Source organism: Dromiciops gliroides, chromosome 1 (assembly GCF_019393635.1).
Source record: "Dromiciops gliroides isolate mDroGli1 chromosome 1, mDroGli1.pri, whole genome shotgun sequence".
Taxonomy (NCBI): Eukaryota; Metazoa; Chordata; class Mammalia; order Microbiotheria; family Microbiotheriidae; genus Dromiciops; species Dromiciops gliroides.
In genome coordinates, this window is record NC_057861.1 from 209,070,950 (window position 1) to 209,090,130 (window position 19,181).

Consider the following 19,181-nt stretch of genomic DNA (forward strand, 5'->3'; position numbering starts at 1 on the left):
TTCAAAACCTATGAAAAAAATATTGACATAAAATCAGATACATGGAAACTTGTGTTACTTTATCTGTAACCCCAAAGTGTTTTCTGCTCTTGAGACCAAATTAGCAAGAAATTAGAATCTCTGCCTTAAATACCAACAATTGGATGGAGAAGGGGGAGATGTACTATGCCCATCCCTATCCCATGTAGTACAACTGACTGGCCAACTTCCTTCACTTATAGAAGACTGAAAGATTCTGAAATCAGCAAAGATGCCCCCTTGTTCTGTGACTATCTGGCTTGAACACATATCAACTTGATAATGTGAATGAGCCAGTAGAGACTGTATAAGTGACAGACAAGGATTGGTTAGTCTTACAGACTGCTGTAGGTACCCTTCTTCCCCCCATTCAATAAAGTAAAACCTAGCATTAGCCTTGTCCACTACCTATTGTTCTCTGCCCTCCATTTGCACTATGCCCACTGTACTCTCCTCTACTATGAACATATTGGACTTAGAGGAAACAAATTGAAGTCTAATTTGGCAATTTATTGGTGAGACTTTAAAGTTTGTCTCTTCTCTTCTCTGGGTCTCAGTTTCTTCAAATATAAAATGTGTGTTGGATTGTATCAGCTCCAAATTCATTGAAAGCTAGCTTTAAGAAATAAAATTCCTTGGCACCCTCTTTAAGGTTATTTATCCCTTATTTCATACAATTTAACATTCTAAACCAGGGGGAGAAGATCCCAGATTCCTTGCTATTCAAAGACATTTTCCAACCATCCCTCTTCTACCATTACACAGCAAGTTCAATCTTCCTTAGAGAATGACAAGCCTAGAGCCAGGGCAGTGTCTGAGCTATAGTTCTTATGCTAAACTTTGCTATGAGGGGTTGAGATACAAATTGCTCAGCCTGTAGTTCCCTACCATCAAAGTACCAAAGAGTAACCTTGAAAAACTAAGAGAACTGTGATGAAATGAGGGGATATTCCAGAGCCAGATAGTAACCATTGAATTTTCATAAGGATTTGTTAATAAAATGACTTTCCAATTCACCACTCTTGTAGAAGTAGAGATCCACTACCCTTTAATCCATCTCATTTACTCCCTTGATTATCCATTCCTCAACTAAAAATAGGATAAAGGGAAGACAGTCAAGATGTTTCTTCTTTCCTTTCTCCACTTGAGGTTCAGACTATAATACCATTATATCTTTGTCATATTGTTTTGCTTCCATATTATTGGAGTGATACATATTGAAATCCAGATACTTATTTGAGTCTGTGCCAAGTTTGTTCATTTAAATAAAAAGGGTAGAGTTGCAAAAAGGAGGGAGAAACACCTGGGAATGAAGATTTAAATTATTGAAGATTTATAAGCATAAGTTGAATGCCATAGCAATCTGGCAGTAGTGTCCAAATAATGTTTTTGCAGGGTCTTTTGAAATAATTAGAATGAATAATATTTTTGCATGTGGTTGGATTATGTAACTGCAATGGTTGTTTTACATTTTCTTTGGGGGGGGTGTTCTACTGACAATAAACTGATTCATAAGTCTAACTTTCAATGGGCAAAAACAGTTTGAGAGGGCTATTGTCAACATTAATTGCAACATGCCTGATGGATGAATATTGGATTTCCTCTGTAAACAAGAATCAAATTGTTTTATTTTTGTGTATTTTTACTTTTGTGGCTTTTAAGAAAACATTTTAATCCAAGGAATAGTTTAAAAGTTATAGCTCTTTAAAAGCACATTTCAAATTATCACTAGAGACACTTCAGTTGCTATTGCTATAGGAAATAAAGCATTCAAGGATCGTTCAAACCCACATTGAAATAAGATTAGTAACACTGAAAAGGAAAGTGGTGTTAAATTTAAAAAGAAATTAACAAAAACAATGAATGAAAACCCTTTTCCAGAAAAAAAGCAAGACCATTACATGAACTTTGCAACTGGTATAGTTAATATTGATTCTCCCTGAGTGCTGTGAATTACTCCCAAATTTGAGAAGACAGTGAGAACATCAAGAAAACCCATAGCTACTTACTATTGCTATAAATACATGGCATAGACTAGACAAAATAAATATGGAAGTACTGAAGACTGGAAAAAGAAAAACACAGCAATTTTCACTGAAGAGATTCACACTTTAATTTAACACAAAATCAAAACTATTGTCAGACTGTTGAGGTGCATCTATAAGATCTGGTCTGGTGATCTTCATTATACTACATAGATCCTACACTTAAAGCCCCCAAAATATTTTGTCTTGTTTGCTACTAGTCTTCCTGAAGACTTCATCTATGGAGAGAATGATAAAATCCAATAAATATAAAGACAAGCTAGGAAAATGAATTGTGCCAGAATCATGGAAAAATCAAATGGAGATAGAATACTACTATATGATTTTGCACCAGACCACACCTTGCAAGAAGCTAAGAAATTTATTGAAGTGATACAAGTAATCATACTTCTATGGGCTAGGAACTCACCTCGCTTAAAACTCACTGAAACCTATTTGCTATAATCAATACCTGACAGAGAAAATTAATTTTGTGTGAAAGGTACATAATTTCCAATGTTTAAGTTTCTTTTCATGAAGAAGAAATTTTTTTTAAAGTGTAAACATTTTGTGAATTCAATTCAATACATGTAAAGCAGTAAAATAAAACTAACTTAGAAATGGAGGAACCCCTAAACTGTACATAAGGATCCCTTCAGGCAACATGTTTTAAAGTGTAATATTATCTATGTGTTCTTGTATTTTTATTTATTTTGTTAAATATTTTCTAATTACATTTAAATCTAATTCTGGATTCATTCAGGATTGCTGTAGGCCATGAATTTGACATTTCTGATGTAAAGAAAATTAATCAAAGGGAGGACATATTGCATATTAAAGTTTGCTGGAAGTTTTTTTAAGATGCAAAAAAAATTAAAAGTCTTCTTGTAAAATTTGACCAGCTGAATTAGTATAATTTTTGTTAATTCACACACCACTGTAATTGAAATGAATGTTTTTAAAAGGCTATATGAACAAATGTGGGGAGCTAGAGTCCTCTTAGACATGACCCAATGAAATGAACCCTACGAGTTGAAAAAGGGGGCATGTCAAAGGTGGTCATTTTATTCTTCTGGTTAAATCATTAGAATAGGGAGCCTCATGGACTCTTTCAGGGATTTTTAATCCTCTTTTGATAGAGGCAGGTCATTTTACACATTGATCAAAGTTAATTAGTTAGCTTCATTCAATGTCATTGGTTGAGATGACTTGAAGGTGGTCTAAATCAAAATGAACTCTACAGATGACATCAGGCAGAAGACCCTCACTCAAGTTGCCCAAGGCAAAGTCCATTATCTAGGCTTGTTCGATCCCATCACTGAGCTAGAGAAAAGAATCAATCTCTATTTTTTGTTCCCCTTGGTTTGTCCCAGAGAAGATCTGAATTTTCTGGAGTGGGGGCAGAAAGGACTGAAAAACTAGTCTTTGTGTCCCCCAAAGGAATCCATTATTATTAATCATTTTCTCAATATCCCCTGACAAAGCAATAGACTGATTTTAAGTTCAGTCTACCTTCCTCTTCAGCATCACCTGGGATTTAAAGTTCATTGAGTACTTTAGATATCTTATCTCCTTTGAACCTCATAACAACATTGTGAGGGAAATGATGTTTTTATCTTTATCTTACAGTTCAGGAAACTGTAAATAATTTGGATTAACTCATACAACTAATCATTGGTGGGATTCAGTCCATATCCCATGAAGAAAGGAAAGTTATCCACTAGGTATTAAAATTGAATATATATATATATATATATATATACATATACATATACGATATATATATATATTATTCATTCGTTATTGATTGATTGATTGATTGAAGTTTTCTGGCTTTCTAAGTCTGGGATATCAAATCATTATCCTGCAGTCATATTACATTGCTTTTAGCATTACAAGATAAATCACAAAGCCCTTCTGGCCATTTCTTCATACAAATCCATGATGAAATTAGGAAGTTGAGGAGATAGAATTTAAATTCTAAGTAGGCTGAGATTGATGCATTTTTTTTGTCTTTCTATCCTTAGCCTTAGCCTGGCACATTGTTCTTAAAAAAAATTATCAATGGTAGATTGAAAAAAAGAAGCAAAAACATTTATATCTTTGTGGTTCAAATTAGTGGATGTCATCATTTAATACCAACATAAAATTTGAGCTTTAAGATATCACTCTATTTGGTTGTATTAATCAGCAAAGTATCCATCTAAAGCAATTGAGTCTTAATGCAGTGCACATAATAGGCGCTGAATAAATGTTTGTAGAATGAACAATTGTTGAATAGAAAAACATTCTTCAACTACTGGAGAAAATGCTAGTTAATTTAATGTAATGATGCTTTAGGAAATGCTAAGAATAGTTCTTCAGATTCATTGAAAAATATTTTCAAAGGACTTTATACTTTTGATTCTCTTTGAGTGATTCCTGTTGTCTCAGAGTCATTAGCTTCTATCTGCCTAATTCTAATCTTTAAGGCATTATTTTCTTCCATAAGCTTTTGTACCTCCTTTTCCATTTGTCCCATTATACATTTTAAGGAGTTGTTTTCTTCAGGGAATTTTTCCCCCATTTGGCCAATTATAATTTTTAAGGAATTATTTCCTTCAGTCAATTTTTATGCTTCCTTTTCCAAGCTATTGACTCTTTTTTTCATAATTTTCTTGTATAACTCTCATATCTTTTCACATTTTTCTTTTATTTCTCTTATTTGATATTTAAAATCCTTTTTGAGCTATTTGAAGGTTTTTTGGTCTTGAGACCAATTCATTCTCCCTTTTAAGGTTTCACATGTAGGCATTTTGACAGTGTTGTCCTCATCTGAGTTTGTGCTTTGGTCTTTCCTTTCCACATAGATACTCTCTATGGTAAGGGGGTCTTTTTTGTTTCTTACTTATATTTTAGCCTATTTTGTGACTTTTAAAGTTTAGGTCTGCTCCTGGGGCATAGGGGTCACTGTTCCTAACTTCCTGTGTTGTTGACCAAAGTCCTGATCACTGATCTTCTGCTTTGAGGCCTCTGGGGCTACCCGATTCCTCACTCCTCTGAGCTTATTCCCTGTGCTGGTATGGTTTGGCCTAGTCGCACCTGTCCTGTGGATAATTCTCTAGCTGGCAGTTTGCCCTATTCATCAGGGCTGAGAGGTCTCAGAAGCTGACCTGCTGTCCCACCAGTCAGCTGAGACAGGACCAAGGGACCTCAGCTGCTGATCTATTCTGTGGCCAAAACCCCACCCCCACTGGTTTGCCCAGACACTCTCTGCACTGTGTTCCCCTTTTGCCCAAGTGAGATAGACCTTTCCTGATGTCTTCTAAATTATCTCAAGGTGGAAGTTTGTGGTTTTATCTGTCTTTTTGTAGCTCCAGAATCCATTTAGAGGCTTGCTTTTATGTTTTTCTGAGGAAAACTTGGGAGAGCTCAGGCAACTTCCTGGGTCCTCTCTGCCATCTTGGCTCCTCATTGTCAAAGAATTTAAAATAGCATATTATTAAAAAATAGAGCTATTTACAAGGACTATCAACATGCCTGCTGATGCCATTTCATGCAAGAAGAAACAAATATGAAAGGAAAGCAAGTGAATCTACATCCTGAATGTCTTAATTGGGAAAAGAAATCTGCACTAGGTCTTATTTTCCCCTGCCAATTTCTATTTCAGTAAAAATATTCTTGTATTACTCATTATACTTTTTCCTTACCTCCTCTAAATTAAAGTAATAATCATCAATCATAACTCTTACAGGCACATATATCAAAATGGAGTGAATGTAAGTGAACCTCCAAAGAGCAAATTAGCATATTCAAGATGATTTTTTTTAAAAATTGGCCATACTATGTAATAAGATATATCTAACTTAGACAAGGGAAACCAATAGAAAAAGTAGAGGGTTTTTTATTAAACCTTTTATTTAATTAGAAATTAAGTTAAAGGGTTTGCATCAATTTTTCTTACTACTAATTATGGTTAGTCATCTGTGTATAATTTATCTGTTTTCCTTTATGAAGTAATATGTAAAAGTTTAATTTTAATGTAATATTTTTACAAAAATAATATGTACTAGTTGAGCTGGTGCTACTATACTAAAAGTAAAATGATCTAAAGCACTTTACTAATATCTAGTTGTATATAAGAAATTATATAAAAGACATAAGCAAATATTAATATGATAGAAAAGTGTTGGGGCAGGTGATAAATTGAGAGTAAAAGATCATACATGGCTAACTTATTATTTCTGAAGGTAAATGCATTATCTTAGGCTTACGTAGGTCTCTTATAGAGAGATTATGGAAGGACTTCTAAAAGTGGTGTAGGATGACAAAATGCGGGTGGCTTTCTATCTGCAACACAGGAGGGTGTTCCCTCATAAATGAGAATACTGTCCCACTGAAATATTGAAGATCAGAAGGTCTCTTTGTAAATTCTATTCAACATCAAGAAAATACTTTGATAATAGTGAGGTGCCATTGCTGCAAATGTTATTTCAACCTACCAAAAGAAACATTTCTCCTTTACAAAATAAGATATAGAAAAAGGTAGGGTGCTATTTGGTTTATTAAATATATTACTCTGTTGTTTAATATTATTATTCTGGAAAGCTATGCATTACTTTAAATGTGTACAAAGTTGAAAATATTAAGAGTCATAATTTCATAATATACTATTTTCATTTCTTTTTTCTTTTCTTGAAGTTTAATAAAATTCTCCTTCTACTTATGCCTGTAAATGCTCAGTTGACATACTTGCATGCATCAAGTATATAGAAAATAGACATTAACTAATTTTTTCTTTCTTTCTTTCTTTTTGTGGGGCAATGGGAGTTAAGTGACTTGCCCAGGGTCACACAGATAGTAAGTGTCAAGTGTCTGAGGCCGGATTTGAACTCAGGTACTCCTGAATCCAGTGCCACCTAGCTGCCCCTAACTAATTTTTTCTTAAACCAAAGGTTGTTGTTTTTTTTGACTCCATGACTTTACAAAAAAACGTATATTGTAAAAATTCAATTTATTTTTAATTCAATTATAATCTCTCTGTCTAATTTCTTCCTTGGGAATAAAAATAAAAACTCTTAATTGTACACATTCCAGCACATTCCACATTTCCACAATGGTTATGCCTGAAAATGTATGCCATTTCTCTCTTGCTTTCTCTGCATTTTTCCTTCATTATTTCATTAATAAGAAGTGAAGGAGATATTTCTTCTTCAATTTCCTGGACTCATCATTTGTGTTGTAAAATCTTTCAAAGATTTCCCCTGCCAATCCCTATTTCACTAAAGAATATTCTTATAAGATTCATCACTCTGGTCCAGGCCCCTGTTACCTCATGTCTGACCTACTGCAATAACCAGCTGGTGGGTCTGCCTGTCTTAAGTCTTTCTACAATTCAAACCATCCCCCATTCAGCTGCCAAAGTGATTTTCTGACCATTTCACCTCTCTACTAAATGAACTCCAGTGGCTCCCTATCACATCTAGGATCAAATACAAAATGCTCTGTTTCAAATTCAGAACTCTTCACAGTATAGCTCCCTCCTATATGTCCAATCTTCTTACACTTTACTCCCCAAAGTGTTCTCCTTGATTAAGGAACATTGGCTTCCTGGCTATTCCAGGAACAAGATACTTCATTACTTGAGTCTGGGCATTTTCTCTGGCTGTCCTCCCTTCCTGGAATGTTCTCCCTGCTTATCTCTGCCTCCTTGATTCCTTCAAAGTCCAATTATAATTCCATCTTCTCTAGGGTTGCCCTTTTGATTTTAATACTGTACCTCAATGGAATATTTTGTATTCCTCCTGTACATAGCTTGTTTGTACATATGTGTTTGCTTGTGTTCTCCCACAATAGATTCTGAGGTCCTTGAAGGCAAAGATTATCTTGTTCTTGTTCCTGTTCCTGTTCCTGTTCCTGTTCTTGTTCATCTTCTTGTTCTTCTTCTTTTGTATCTCAGTACTTAAATACTTGCCGATTGACTGAATAAAATGATTCTTTAGATTTGATTTTGCTCTGTATCAGATCATGGATAGATTTCTAGATTCCTCTGAATTTTTTCATTTTGTCATTTCTTAGGGCAAGATAATATTACATTACATTCATATGCCACAATGTATTTAGCCATTTTAATAGAATAGTCCTTTTATTTCTATTTAGCTAATATGAAAAGAGCAGCTAGAAATATTTGTTGTAAATTTAGATACTTTTCTTCCTTTTTTTGATAGCCATTGGAGTATAGGCCTAATAGTGATTTATCTGTGCCAAAGGTTATTCACACTTTAGGGAGTTTCTGGGCATAAATCAAAAAATCTTTTCAGAATATATGGAGAAACTCATAGCTTTACCAGGGCATTAGTGTGCTTGTTTTTCCACAATCCCTCCAACATTTGTCATTTTCCACTTTTATTATCTTTGTGAGGTTGATTGGTAAGAGATGGAAACTCAAAATTGCTTTAATCTGCATTATTTTAGTGATTTAGAGCATTTTCTCAGACAGTTGTTGATAAACTGTATATCTTCCTCTAAAAACTGCCTGTTCATATCATTTCACCATTTTTTGCTTAGGAAACAGCTTTTACAAATTTGATACTCATATTTTACATATTAGACATTTTAGATATTCAGATAAATTTGCTCCAAAGATATGTTTTCTATTTATATTTCCTTCCTAATTTTCACTACCTTAGATTTCTTTGTGGGAGGAAAATAAAACCTTTTATCTTTATATAATAAAAGTAACATATTTGATCACATTTGATATTTTTATCACTTGTTTAGTCTTTATTTCATTATCCATAAATATGTAAGGCAACTTATTTTTTGTTTTGCTAATTTCTTGATGATATGAAGTTTATATATATACCATATATCCACTTAGAGATTACCTTGGTATATGGAGTATTCAGGGATGACTAGAATCTCAAGGTTGAGGGTTTGCTGAGCCCTTTTCATGGCTGCTCAACCACCTTTGGTATCTAATTTTTTTTTGTTGTTGTTGTCCATAGTTTTACCAAATTCTTACCTCTGGCTTCAAGAAACTGTAGCATTTGTAGTGGTCACACCCCAGTAAAACCATCACAGCAGATAGCCAGCCAGGTCGAGTGTTACTAACAGGCTTCAAACCCATTGATGAATCTAGGACATGTCTACCCTAAGCATGTAGACACTTTCTTCAATAGAATTGTCAGATGAAAATAGATTGTTCCAATAGCCATGAAGGTACCTGAAGTAAGCATTGCAGAGCACTTAGCCTGAAATTCAAGATTGTGAGGTCATCCACTGCATGTTAGACTATTGCCAATCATCCTGACTTTTGTTTTGCTACTGGACTTCAATTACTCTGGAAGAATGAACAAGGCTGAAAACATAGTACAACTCTGCCTCATTTAAATCCAATGCATGTGGTAGTCATGACATCACTCCAATGGACCATTTGTCCTCTTTGAAAACAGACACACAAAATCTTGCTATGTTGTGTGAAATGTCATATTTAATCTATTTTTTACTAGAATTCTATCTAGTTTTTGCCATATAGTCTTTCCCCCTGTAATCAATTGGCTTGCATTGGTTGAACACTATTCTATTGCATAGGGACAGGTAGGTGGCACGGTGGATAGAGTGCTCAGGCCTGGAGTCAGAAAGATTCATGTTCCTGAGTTCAAATTTGGCCTCAGAGACTTAATAGTTGTGTGACCTGGGGCAAGTCCTTTAATCCTGTTTGCCTCAGTTCCCTCATCTGTAAAATGAACTGGAGAAGAAAATGGCAAACTACTTTGAAAAACTACTTTCTTTGCCAAGAAAATCCCAAATGGAGTAAAAAAAGACTAAAATTGCTATCTGTCTCTGTATGTTGTAGACCTAATTTGTTGTATAGATTAATCTCATCATTTTTAAAGTAGTATCAAATTATTCTTATGATTAATGAAATGAAGTACTATTTGAGATCTGGTACTAATATGACATCCCCATGCTTTGGGGATTTAAAAATTATCCTTGAAATTCTTGACTTCATATAAATTTCATTATTATTTTTTCTAGCTCTATAAAATATCTTTTAATTACTTGATTTGTATGGCATTAAATAAATAATGTTGGTAGTACTGTCATTTTAATTGTACTGCCTTGACCTACCCATAAGTAATTAATATTTTTTCTGATTATTTAGGTCCATGTTTATTTCTGAGAGCTGTTTTATTGATGGGTTTATATATGTTCTGAGTTCATCCTAGAAAATGTATTTCTGGATTATTTTATACTTCTGTAGTTATTTTGAATGGACTTTCTCTTACTAAGCTCTCCTTATATTTTGTTAGCATATAAGAATTATGATACTTTATGAGCATTCATTGTATATTATAAAATTTTCCTTAATTCATTATTTAGTCGAAGTTGACTAGGGTTTGCTAAATAAATCATTATTTTGCCTATAAATGATAATTTTGAGTTCCCTTTACATACTCTTATTCCCATTTTTAGCATTTGTTTAAATAGAAATGATGATAATGGACCTCATCTCTTTACCTAAGACTTAGGCCTATAAGTTTTATCCATTATATATAATATTGACTCTTTGGTTTAAATAACTACTATTTACTAGATTAAGAAAAGATCCATTTATTCCTATGTTTTCTACTTTTATTTTAAATAGAAATGTGTTATGTTTTTGTCAAAAGTATTTCTAGCTTATATATATATATATATATATATCATATACTTTTGTTCTGTATAACATTAACATGATTTATTATATTAATAGTCTTTCTTATGTTTTACCAAGCTTCCATTTCTGATATAAAAATATTCATAGTAACATTTTTCCATATGTTGTTACAAACTATTTGGTAATATTTTATTTTTTTTTAGTGATGTTCATATAGACATTGGTTTGTAGTGTTATTTCTCTACTTTGTCTCTCTCTAGTTTAGAGATGAAGAAAATATTGTGTCATTAAAAAAAAATGCCTTGTCATTACAAACAGTATTATTGGAAGTGTTTTTTTAATGTTCCACCAAATTTACTTATAAATCATAAAGGCCCTAGAGTTATCCGCCTTACCTTTTGGAGTTCTTTTATGGCTGGTCCAATTTATTTTTGTGATATTTAGGTTAATTAAATATTCATATATTATTTTGCCCCTCAGATTATTTATATTTTAAGCATTTATATTTATTTGCCCAAATGAAATTTATTAGTATGCAATTGGCAAATGGTTTCTGAAAATTTCCTTTATTTCCTATATGATTATTAGGAGCTCTGTTTAATTTTTGACATACACAATTTGATTTTCTTCTCCCTTATAGACTAATTAGTTATATCGTTAAGTTTAAAAAATTATTCTTAATTTTATTTACCAATTCAATGGTCATTTGCTTTTTCTATTATCAAAAACTTCTTGAATTTTCAGAATTTTATTTTGTTGTTAAGATTTTTGATTTATCATTGTTTGAGTTTATATTTTTGGTTGAGTACCCAAATCAATGATTTTTTTTCTTTATTTATTTTTTAGATGAATGTATTAAAGGCTATAAAAATCCTCTCAAGAAATGTTTAACTGCATCTAATAAGTTTTGGTCTGTTATCTCATTATTTCTATTTCTTTAAAGAAATTTTCTACTTTTTCCATATCTTGCTTTTCAAATCAGCAGTGGTTTAGAATTATGTTATTTACTCTCTATTTGCTTTTAAAAGCTTTACTTATAATACTTAATTGAATTTATTTTATTGTATTGTTATCTTAAATAATGTATATTATTTCTGTTTTACTAACATTTTTTGGAAGGTCAATTGTAACGGCAAACTAGGCTAACTTGTGTAATTGTTCCATACGCAATTGAAGTATATAAAAATCATTTTATTCCTATTAATTAATTACCAGAGATCTATCCCTTTTATGTTCCTAAAGTTCTGTTCAATTGCTTAAATTCTTTCTTCTTTACCTTTTGGTTAGAGTTAACAAGATCTGAAGGAGGTACCTTCACCAGGCTTTCCTTTTAATTTGACATAAGCCTTCTTGTTTCAATTGTACTCTGTACCAAGAAAATATTGTGTGATACAGTTTTCTAATGCATTTTTGATTATCCTCCATTTTATGTTTTAGTTAATCACTTTCATGTTCAAGGTAATAATTGGATCAGCTGAAGCATAAAAAAATTCTATTCTTGACCCTCCATTTTAACACTGTGTTTATCTTTCATATTTAAATGTATTTCTGGGGAATAACATATTTATGGATTCTGATTTTTCATGTATTCTGCTACCCATTTCTACTTTATGATTGAGTTCATCTGATTCACATTTCAAGTTATAATTGCAATTTGTGATTTTCTCTCCTTCTTATCTTTGCTCACTATTTTCCTTCTCTGTCTCTCTTTTCCCACTATCCCTGTTATTTTGTCTTCTCCCTTTACCCTCTTTTTTTTTTTTTTTGGTGAGGCAATTGGGGTTAAGTGACTTGCCCAGGGTCACACAGCTAGTAAGTGTTAAGTGTCTGAGGCCTGATTTGAACACAGGTACTCCTGAATCCAGTGCCAGTGCTCTATTCACTGGACCACCTAGCTGTGCCTCCCTTTACCCTCTTATTCCTTACTTTACCCTCTTCTTTAAAAGTTCCTCCTTTATCCACTTACCAACGCCCTGAATCTTAATCATTATACCCTTCTAAAAGTCTCTCCCTCTCCCCATTCCCATTTTCTCACCTCTCTACAAGTTCTACAGACTTCTAAACTTATTCAGATATATGTAGTTTCCTCTTCAACTCAAATTATATTTCTAATATAATTACACCCCCACCTACTTCCTCTGTATTAGTCATTTTCACTTATTAAATATAATTTATTACAGGATAATTTGAAAGGATTCTTTTAATATTTCTGCTTTTTTGCTTTTAACTATAAAATCCAGCAATTTGACTGTAATGTTTTATTACAGTGAAATATCTATGTGTATATGTTTATAATTTTGTTGAATATTCCTTTAGCTGGTTCAGATAAAAGTGAGGTTCATGGGATATGCACTTTACTGGTTGCAACTTTTTTTCATTATTATAAAATCTTTACCTTATCTACCTTTATTATGTGACAGTGATTTCCCTCCCCTACCTCCTCCTTTCTTCACATCAGAGCCTCTAGCCACTTCATTTTTTTTCTTCTCTTAAGATTATCAAAGGAGAAAAGTGGTATTATCATGCTCCCCTTTTTTATTTTTACCTTTTTAAAACTATGAACCTTTATGATACTAAGGTTCTGAGAACATTTTAAAAATTATCTCTCTTTTAACATTTAAACAATTAATCCTCTCATACTCACTTGAAATTAAACAAAGCTTTTCAGACTTCTCTTGGTTCCTGAATTTCCATTCCACTATGTCTATTTACTTCTGGCCTTTTCCATCAGCAGTGATTAGAAAATATTTATTTCTGGAGAGGTGGAGCCAAGATAGCAGAGTAAAGGCAGGGTCTCAACTGAACTCTCCCCCAAATAACTCCAAACACTTTAAAATAAGGCCCATGAACAAATTCAAGAGCATCAGAACTCAAAAAAGAATGGAATGAAACAAATTTTCAGCCCAAAACAACTTAGAAGGCAAGAAAGGACTGTTGAACCAGGATGGGAATGGAGCACAGAACAGTGCAGACTGCACCAACACAAATCAGGCTACAGCAGACTGAACTCCAGCAAAGCAGGAGCACTCCTTGGTGGCCACTAAATCTGTGGCAGAAGTGGTGATTTCTGGACTTATCAGCTAAAATATGAAAAGTGAATCAGACAGCTTGTCAGAAGGAGATTATAAGGCAGATTTTACAGGTACTGGGGGCAGGACTCTCTTACATTGCCCATACTTGTATCTGGGTCAGTCATGAGTATCAGTCCCAAGATGAGAAGGAGCACAACAACACTAGAGTGGCCTCAGAGGAGCAGGGACCATTCTCACAGTTCAAGGTTGTAAAAGAATGCTTATGATTGCTCATAGAGCAATTAACAGTATAGAAGAGTAGTAAACGCACATACCGTTACATTATGACAGTTTGGAAGAACTGAAAACTTACAAGTCCCCAGAATTAGCTCTGAAAACAGCTGCACAAAACTCTACAGCTTGGGATAGTACCCCTTCCACTCTGGAAGCAGAGTTTCACTTTAACAATAAGTTAAAAATCAATAAGTATATTTTAAAATGGGCAAATAGAATGAAAAGTTCCTGATTATAGAAAGTTACTAGGGTTACAATGAAAATTAAAACACAAATTCAAAAGAAAACAAATTCAAAACTACTATATCCCAAGTTTCAAAGTAAAATATGAATTGGGCCCAGGCCATGGAAGAAATCTAAAAAGGATTTTAAAAATCAAATAAGAGAGGGAGAGGAAGAATTAGGAAGAGAAATAAGATTGAAGACAGAAAATCTTGAGGAAAGAATCAACAATTTGTTAAAGGAGGCACCAAAAAAAAAATACTGAAGAAAACACCTTTAAAAAACTGTATAGGTCAAATGGTAAAAGAGGCACAAAAATCCATGAAGAAAAGAACTCTTTTAAAAAAGCAGAATTAGCCAAATTTAAAAGAAGGTTCAAAAGCTCACTGAAGAATATAATTCCTTAAAAAATAGAATTGGCCAAGTGATAGTTTGCTAATGACTCCATCAAATATTAATAAATAATAAAATTAAATTAAAAGAATGAAAAATAGGAGAAAATACAAAAAACATGACCTGGAAAAATAGAACCAGGAGAGATAATTTAAAAATTGTTGGACTATCTGAAGTCCATGATAAAAAAATAACCTATATATCATCTTTCAAAAAATTATCAAAGAACAATTCTGTGATATTCTAGAACCAGGGGGTAAAACAGAAATTAAAAGAATCTACCAATCACCTCCTGAAAGACATTCCAAAATAATAACTCCCAGAATTATTTTAGCCAAATTCTAGAGTTCTCAGGTCAAGGAGAAAACATTGTAAAAAGCCAAAAATAAATAATTCAAATATTGGCAAACCACAGTTGGGATAGCATAAGATTTAGCAGTTTCTGCATTAAAGGATCTGAAGACTTATTATTAGAGTAGTTACAAAGAGTATACATAGATAGGGCAAATAATTTGTCCAATTCTGATATATGTGCAATTATGTAAAGCATTGCCATATTAATCATTTTGTAAGACAAAACCTGAATAAAAGAAAAAAAGAAAAGAAAATGAAAAATAACATGCTTCAGACTTTGTTCAATGAATATCAGTTCTTTGGAGGTAGATATTATGCTTCATCATTAGTCCTTTGCAATTATATTGGATTATTGCATTGCTTAAAATAGCTGTCATTCATAGTTTATCAAACAATATTGCTGCAACTGTGAACAACATTCTCTGGGTTCTGTTATACATAAGTTCATACAATTCTTACCAGACCTTTCTGAAATCATCCTGCTTATCATTTCTTATAGCACAATAATATTCCATCACACATCATATACCACAGCTTGTTTAGCCATTCCCCAATTAACAGGCATTCCTTTGATTTCCTCTTCTTAGCCACCACAAAAAGAGCTGCCATAAATATTCTTGTACAAATCAGTCTTTTTTCTGTTTTTTGTGGGATGCATTTGGGGCATAAAACTAGCAGTGATATTGCTGGATCAAAGGGTATGCACAGTTCTATAGCCTTTTGGGCATAGTTCCAAATTTCTCTCCAGAATGGTTGGATGTTTTCACAACTCCACCAACCATAGATTAGCATCCCAGTTTTCCCGCATCCTCTCCAACATCCAATATTTTCCTTTTTTTTGTTTTATTTTCCCCATACTAAATATTAACGTGAAAAAACTTAGTGTTTCTCTAATAAAAACTCACTTCTGAAATATATTAAAAAACTGAGCAAAATTTACAGAAATAAGAGTCCTTCCTCAATTGATAAATGGTCAAAAGATATGAAGAATCAATCATTAGACAAAGGAATTAAAACTATCTATAGTCATATAAAAATGTTCTAAACCTCTATTGATAAGAGAAATGCAAATACAAACTCTGAGCTACTGCTTATAAGATTGACTACTGTGGCAGAAATGGAAAATGATAAATGTTGGAGGGAATGTGGAAAAATTGCACCATTGGTGAAGTTATTATACTGATTCAATCATTCTGGAGAGCAATTTGGAACTATGCCCAAAGGGCTATAAAATTATGAGTGCCATTTGATCCAGCAATACCACTCCTAGACTTATATTCCAAAAATATAAAAACCTAAACTATGTGCAAAAATATTTGTAGCAGCTCTATTACTGATGGAAAGAATTGTAAATTGATGGGATATCCATCAATTGGGGAATAGTTGATTAAATTATAATATATGATTGTGATACAATACTATTATGTATTATTGTGTATTGTGTATAAGAAACAAGCAGTAGGATGCTCTCAGCAAAATCATGAAAGACTTACACGAACTGAAGCAAAGTGAAATGAGCAGAACCAGGAGACCATTATACACAGTAACAGCTATACTGTACTATTATATATTGAGACAACTTAGCTATTCTGAGCAAGACAATGATCTAAGAAAATTACAAAGGACTTAAGATGAAAACTGGGGTAACCTAAATGCAGATCAAAGATACTTTTTATTTTTTTATTCTGTGTGGGTAGGGAGTTCTATTTTCTTTCATAGCATAACTTACATGGAAATGTGTTTTGCATAACTACACATGTATAACCTATGTCAAATTTCTTGTCTTCTTAATTGGGGGAGAAGGAGGGAGTGAGAGAATTGGGAACACAAAATTTGAAAAAAAAAGTTCCAAATTATTTTTCATGTAATTGGTTAATTTTTTTTTAAAAGAAAACCTTTATTCCTTTAGAATTCCATCTTCTGCCCCTTTAGAATGGCAATTGACAATTAAACTTCATAAATCTTAATATGATACATGGTATTTGAATACTTCTTTGACTATTTGTAATATTCTTTCTTTGACTAGGATGTTCTGGGTTTTCACTTTTATGTTCCTCTGAGGCATCATTTAGGGGTTTCTTTCAGAAAGTGGTGTATACTTTCTGCTTTCACTTTGCTATATTTTCTTTTTTATGTTTTTCATATGATTCTAAGATTATATGTCCTTAATCTTTTAAAAAAATAAATTGTTTGGGGGTATACTTTTTCTTAGATGCTTTTCTGTTGTTGTTTTATCTTATTATTTTGATTTTTTGTTTTTGTTTTCTTGGTAGCCAATTCTGATTTTTCTGGGCAATATGTTCTCAGACAATTTCTAGTATTCATTTTAAGGTATTAATTCTTGTTATTCTTGAATTCCTGACTATTTCATTTAGTATTACTTGTTTTATTTCTTCCATCCTTTCTTCCTCCAAGCCTTTATCTGAACTTGTAGGTTTACTACCCCTTTTTGGCCTTATCCTCCAAAAAAAGATCTTTTGGTCTTTCATGATATTCTGAGTTATTCTTGGTTTGGTCACCTCGGCAGCATAGGGCAGGATGGAGCAGGGAAAGGACAATTGTTCTTGGTCCAGGCTTCAAAACCCAGTGCAATGGATGTGGCCTTCCCAAACCTGAGAATGGTGGCCCAGAAGGGGACCCTCTTCAAGGGATTCTGCTGCTGCTTTTGTATTGGGCTTGGCCTGGAGCCTATATCTTGCCCCAGGGTTCCAAGCCAACACCCTGCAATGAATACTCTTTGCCTGAGTTCCTTCTGCCCCACAATTGGACTGAGAGACTATTCACACTCACTGAGATCCAATGAAGTTTTAGGAGACACCCTTAGATGGGCTTTTCCTAGGGACTTTTCCACTAGAGATTTTATGCTGACTCTTGATTTAGGCCTGTATTAGAAACCTTTCATACTGGAATTCTTCATTGTACTTGCCTGGAGATACCAACTGCTGTCCTGCTGGCCTCCTGCTCTTATCACCTGGAGGGAAATAGCAGAGGCCTGGGGCTTTTGTGATCAGGCTGCTTAGTGCCAAACTGGATCAACTTCAGCCTCCCAGTTTTCTGGGGCTCCCAGAGTTCCTTTTTCTACCTTCTCAGCCTTTTTCTACCTCAGGTACTCTATAGGATTCCAAGTATCCTTACATGGATCTCAGCTGGGGAGAGGAGTCAACAGGTGATTCTTCTTATTTCCTTTGAGAAAAGTGAATTTCTAAGCCCCATAATGGTGTTTTGAGGATCTATTTTCCTCTACAATTTAGCTCATTACCATCTTTCCATAATCCCTCTTTCATTTCCATTTCTATAAAAAATGAGAAACAAATGTTATTGTGAAGAGAAAATGCATTTTTACAATACAAATATATAAAAGTTTTCATCTATATTTTTTTTGGCAGGGCAATAAGGGTTAAGTGACTTGCCCAAGGTCACACAGCTAGTTAAGTGTCAAGTGTCTGAGGCTGAATTTAAACTGAGGTCCTCCTGAATCCAAGGCCAGTGCTTTATCCACTGCACCACCTAGCTGCTCCTTTGATCTATAATTTTTAATATATAATTAAACCTCTCAAGAACATTTTAATCTGTTATTTAGATGACCTCACCCTTTCTTGTGTACATCAGTCTTATTCCATGGTATTCTCCTATCTCTTCATACCTGTTGTCTGATACTTCTACCTGCTCTGCAAAGAATGGTGGGTTGTTGATTTTGGAATTCTTGAAGTTAGTACTTACTTAAATTCTGGCAGTTTAAAAAAAAATGGCTTATGAAAGAACTTATCTTTGTCACCCTTCTTTCAAAAGGCTACCATTACAGTAAATGATCAAATAACTTACAAATATACACCAGCAGTTATCTGAAATCTAAATATCTTCCTGTAGCTTATTTGTAAATGTATAATTGGAATCCATCCAAGACAGATAATCATTTGAAATGTAAAAGGGCTAATGAATGACATTTTATATGGGAAAGTTACTTAAATAGTAACATTTATGCTTCGGATAATTGTGTAATATGCTCCGTTCTTTAGAGAACCTAAGTCATAGCTTCTGTAGGAAATTCATCTTGAGATGAAGAATCTGTGAGTATTTAGCCTGGAGAAGTGAAAATTAGGGCAATATGATAGTAATATCAAAACATTTTAAAGGTTTTAAGATAGGAGAGGAATTAGACTTGTTCTACTTGACTCAAAGGGATAGAAATAATGGATAGAAGTTACAGGGAAGCAGATTTTTGCT

At 33.3% G+C, this 19,181-nt stretch overlaps 1 protein-coding gene across 1 annotated transcript in view; it reads right to left on the reverse strand.

Annotated features, from left to right (window-relative positions):
* The window catches only part of CCDC102B (coiled-coil domain containing 102B), a 693,652-nt gene that overhangs the window by 353,845 nt on the left and 320,626 nt on the right, over window positions 1-19,181 (reverse strand). The gene's annotated exons all lie outside the window — the stretch shown is intronic.